The 5,000-nt window shown below is 48.7% G+C and overlaps 2 non-coding genes and 1 pseudogene across 2 annotated transcripts; all 3 read left to right on the top strand.

Annotated features, from left to right (window-relative positions):
• Positions 1 to 2,070: 2,070 nt before the first annotated feature.
• LOC128199033 (small subunit ribosomal RNA) lies at positions 2,071 to 3,973 on the top strand. The gene has a single exon (XR_008251737.1). It is a non-coding gene; the product is annotated as a small subunit ribosomal RNA (ribosomal RNA).
• Positions 3,974 to 4,138: 165 nt separating this feature from the next.
• Positions 4,139 to 4,295, top strand: LOC128199134 (5.8S ribosomal RNA). Its single transcript, XR_008251812.1, has one exon. It is a non-coding gene; the product is annotated as a 5.8S ribosomal RNA (ribosomal RNA).
• A 404-nt stretch (positions 4,296 to 4,699) lies between these two features.
• The window catches only part of LOC128199100 (large subunit ribosomal RNA), a 2,805-nt pseudogene continuing 2,504 nt past the window's right edge, over positions 4,700 to 5,000 (top strand).

Below are 5,000 nucleotides of genomic sequence, written 5' to 3'. Positions count from 1 at the left end.
CTTATTATAAGAAAATAACGTTTCTATTTGTGTTCACACTCATTAGGTGTGCTAACACTAAAAATTTAAAAATAAAAATAACATCTTACCCATATGCTACCTTCTGATCAGTTTGAAGGCGGTGCCAATCCAGTGTCATGTTTTATTAAAAAATTAAAATACAAACTTTGAAAAGCTCTTGATTTTTTTTTCACATATTTTTTCGTTTTTAACTATAGTGGTGAATCGTTCAATATTGTGCTTACCAAGGTTAAACCTATTAAATTATTATCACTAACTAATGTTAAGTTTTGTTAATTTGTTAAATACTACGATATACACCGCTGTACTATTATGATAATTTAATTTCATTATTTTCGTAACCAGTTGCATAAAATTAGATTTCATGCTTTCACATATCGTACAGTGTAAATAAATAAATTATTTAAACAGTCGGGACCTGTAAAAAAATGTAGACGAACATCATTCTAAATATAATAATAGGTCCCGACTGTTTTCTAATTTTCTAATTTTCTAATTGCTTTCTACACACGTGGACTGAGCTTGTTATTTTCTTTTCAGTTTTTGTATAATTTATGCAGTCGGGTTTTTTTATTTGTTTAATTAATTTATTTATTTCACACCTTTTCAGTTACGATAGATATATTTGTTGGTTGCACGTTACAATAACATGTTGCAATAGTAAAAAAAAAAAAAAAAAGTTTTTTTTCACTTCGACTCTATATAGCGTCTCACAGGTAGTGTTGTTGGTTTTTTTTTTTTATTTTTTCATTTCACCTAACTAAGAACACTTGGGTTAACCTTAACCTCCTCCTTTTTTTTTTGAAGTCGGTTAAAAATGTAAATACCCTAAACAACAACAACAACAACAACAACAACAACAACAACAACAACAACAACAACAACAACAACAACTAGTCGAGTAGAAAGTGTAGAAAAAGTTGTTCACGAAACACCTCCCCATCCGCCAAAACCCCCCCAAACCGCGGCGGCGGCGACCGCCCCCCCCCCCCCCCCCCTCCGAGTCATTTTCGTAGTCGAAAATGTTTTTCCGGCCCGTTTTCGGGACACACAATAAACGAACGGCTCGATTTTTTGATTCGTTCAAAATAACACATACACATGTACACAGATTGCGCCGTCAGCGCGTTTACTACTATGACAGGGTCGTGGCGCGTCGACGTTTGAGGTGATTGTGTGAGAGTCTGGTGGCGCTCGCTTTTCTTCTCGGGTGTCGACGTGACACGGCGCGTGTTGTGCGTGTGCGCGCGTTATCGTGTTTTTGCGATACGTTTGAATTGAATATATACGTGTACGTACGTACATGTTAATATATTAATTTATATGTGTGTGTACGTATGTATATATACGAATGTACAACGTGGTGCGTGCGCGCGCGTACGTTCAAAAAAAAAAAAAACAACGGCGTTGCAACCGACGGAATCGCGTTTGACGCTTTTCCACACCCCGTGTAGTATGTATAATCGTCGTACGGCGAGAAATTCACAAACCACGGTGTCGGTAGCTTGATTTACTGTGTGCGGGGCGGCATCGTGTGTCGCCCTGGAACAATGTGTACTCCCAACTTGATTGAGCAATCAGAGAGTCTGGATGACGGTCTCTCACACTCCGGGCGACGACCCACGTGTGGTTTTCCGCAGAGTCACTGTTAAAACACTTACGGCTTCACTCTAGCAGTGGAGCGCCGTGTGTGGTATGTACGTCTCGTTCATAGAACGTTCAAGTTTCTTTGGGACCCGACGACAGCACTGCGAGAGTGTCTAATGGCATACTTTTCTGTGCGGTCGGAGGACGTGTCCTGTGAGATTGCGTCGTGTACGCTCTTCTTGCACAATGTCGGGCACCGCGCCGCGCTCCGTTCGCCGGAGCCGTGGCGCGATCACGTGCTTCAGAGGCCCTCTGCCACGCACGCACACCACCACCCACTCCCCCGCCTGTCGCGTGCGACGTGTGTCCGTCGAGCTTCCGGGTTGGGGACGAAGTGTGGGTGTGTGTTTGTGGGTCGTGTGGCGGGGGGAAGAGAGCTTAGATAATAATATCAATATCTGCTCCCTGGTTGATCCTGCCAGTAGTTATATGCTTGTCTCAAAGATTAAGCCATGCATGTCTCAGTGCAAGCCGTATTAAGGCGATACCGCGAATGGCTCAATATATCAGTTTTGGTTCCTTAGATCTTACTCGGTTACTTGGATAACTGTGGTAATTCTAGAGCTAATACATGCAATCAGAACTCTGACCAGTGATGGGACGAGTGCTTTTATTAGATCAAAACCAATCGACGGAGGGCCTCGCGTCCGAAGTCGTTAATTTTGATGAATCTGGATAACTTTTGCCGATCGCACGGTCCAGTACCGGCGACGCATCTTTCAAATGTCTGCCTTATCAACTTTCGATGGTAGTTTCTGCGACTACCATGGTTGTCACGGGTAACGGGGAATCAGGGTTCGATTCCGGAGAGGGAGCCTGAGAAACGGCTACCACATCCAAGGAAGGCAGCAGGCGCGCAAATTACCCACTCCCGGCACGGGGAGGTAGTGACGAAAAATAACGATACGGGACTCTTACGAGGCCTCGTAATCGGAATGAGTACACTTTAAATATTTTAACGAGGAACAATTGGAGGGCAAGTCTGGTGCCAGCAGCCGCGGTAATTCCAGCTCCAATAGCGTATACTAAAATTGTTGCGGTTAAAAAGCTCGTAGTTGCATTTGTGCGCCGCGCTGTCGGTGCACCGCATCCGCGGTGATACTGACACGTCTGCGGAGCATATCGTCGGTGAGCCGTCGTTAACGCGACGGTTCAATATCAAAATCCTATCGCGGTGCTCTTCGTTGAGTGTCGAGATGGGCCGACAATTTTACTTTGAACAAATTAGAGTGCTCAAAGCGGGCTCAAAATGCCGCTTGAATATTTCGTGCATGGAATAATAGAATATGATCTCGGTTCTATTTTGTTGGTTTTCAGAACTCCGAGGTAATGATTAATAGGGATAACTGGGGGCATTCGTATTGCGACGTTAGAGGTGAAATTCTTGGATCGTCGCAAGACGAACATCAGCGAAAGCATTTGCCAAAGGTGTTTTCATCAATCAAGAACGAAAGTTAGAGGTTCGAAGGCGATTAGATACCGCCCTAGTTCTAACCGTAAATATGTCATCTAGCGATCCGCCGACGTTACTACAATGGCTCGGCGGGCAGCTTCCGGGAAACCAAAGATTTTGGACTCCGGGGGGAGTATGGTTGCAAAGCTGAAACTTAAAGGAATTGACGGAAGGGCACCACCAGGAGTGGAGCCTGCGGCTTAATTTGACTCAACACGGGAAATCTCACCAGGCCCGGACACCGGAAGGATTGACAGATTAACAGCTCTTTCTTGATTCGGTGGGTGGTGGTGCATGGCCGTTCTTAGTTGGTGGAGCGATTTGTCTGGTTAATTCCGGTAACGAACGAGACTCTAGCCTGCTAAATAGGCGTCGTCATTTAGGTGTGCGCGACTCCGGTCGCGCAACTCACTGGCGGCGTATTAAAGTTCTTCTTAGAGGGACCGGCGTCTTCGAGGCGCACGAGATTGAGCAATAACAGGTCTGTGATGCCCTTAGATGTCCTGGGCCGCACGCGCGCTACACTGAAGGAATCAGCATGTTCTCCCTGGCCTAGAGGCCCGGGCAACCCGTTGAAACTCCTTCGTGCTGGGGATTGGGGTTTGCAATTATCCCCCATAAACGAGGAATTCCTAGTAATCGCGGGTCATAAGCCCGCGATGATTAAGTCCCTGCCCTTTGTACACACCGCCCGTCGCTACTACCGATTGAATGATTTAGTGAGGTCTTCGGACCGACACGCGGTGGCTTCACGGCCGTCGGCGTTGCTGGGAAGTTGACCAAACTTGATCATTTAGAGGAAGTAAAAGTCGTAACAAGGTTTCCGTAGGGGAACCTGCGGAAGGATCATTAACGTACCGCGTACGCACATGTTTGCGTTTGCGCGTGCTCGTGTTGTCAGAGACGCACCGATCTAACCTCACTCACTCACTCACTCACTCACTCACTCGCTCACTCGTACCACCCAACAAAACGACAACGCATGTGCACAACAAAAAACGAGAAAACGAAAACCATTACCCTGGACGGTGGATCACTTGGCTCGCGGGTCGATGAAGAACGCAGTTAACTGCGCGTCATAGTGTGAACTGCAGGACACATTTGAACATCGACATTTCGAACGTACATTTCGGTCCGTGGAGAAACATCCAGGACCACTCCTGTCTGAGGGCCGGCTGCATAAATACACACACCACACTGTCCACACAGTGCGACACGTGGCGCGTCCGGTGCAGTGCGTGCGTGCGCCGTTCGACGAGAGTGTCTCTCGATCGGCGGCGGCGCACGCGCTCCGCAGGTCCGCTCAAAAATATCACACGTGTGTGCGTGTGCGTGCGTCCGTGCGCGCTCGTCCCACCGACCCTTCCGTTTACGGTGAATCTGTGGCGACGTACGCGCGCACGTGTACGTGCGTGCCGCTGACGCGCACGCGTAGGCGGACTCGACGTCCGGACTCGCGCGGCGGCGCCGTGCGCTCTCGCGGCGCGCCCCTCTCGCCTCGCGGCGGGGGAGCGCGCTCGCGTGCGCGAACGGCGCCGTCGAGCCGACGGATATCGCGTCTGCCTCCACTTTTATCGTTGGCCTCAGATCAGGGAGGATCACCCGCCGAATTTAAGCATATTAGTAAGCGGAGGAAAAGAAACTAACCAGGATTTCGTCAGTAGCGGCGAGCGAACGCGAATCAGCCCAGCACTGAATCGCGCGGCTTTAACGGTCGCGGGAGATGTGGTGTTCGGGAGGTTCCGCTATCTCGCCGTCGCCGCTCCCGTCAAAGTTCGTCTTGAACGGGGCCGCTTTCCCGTAGAGGGTGCCAGGCCCGTAGCGACGGAGCGAGGCGGCGAGAGGGACGCTCCTCAGAGTCGGGTTGCTTGAGAGTGCA

Source organism: Bicyclus anynana, chromosome 18, assembly GCF_947172395.1.
Source record: "Bicyclus anynana chromosome 18, ilBicAnyn1.1, whole genome shotgun sequence".
NCBI lineage: Eukaryota > Metazoa > Arthropoda > Insecta > Lepidoptera > Nymphalidae > Bicyclus > Bicyclus anynana.
Note: the sequence above shows the minus strand (reverse complement) of the source record. Positions and strands in the feature narration are given on the sequence as shown.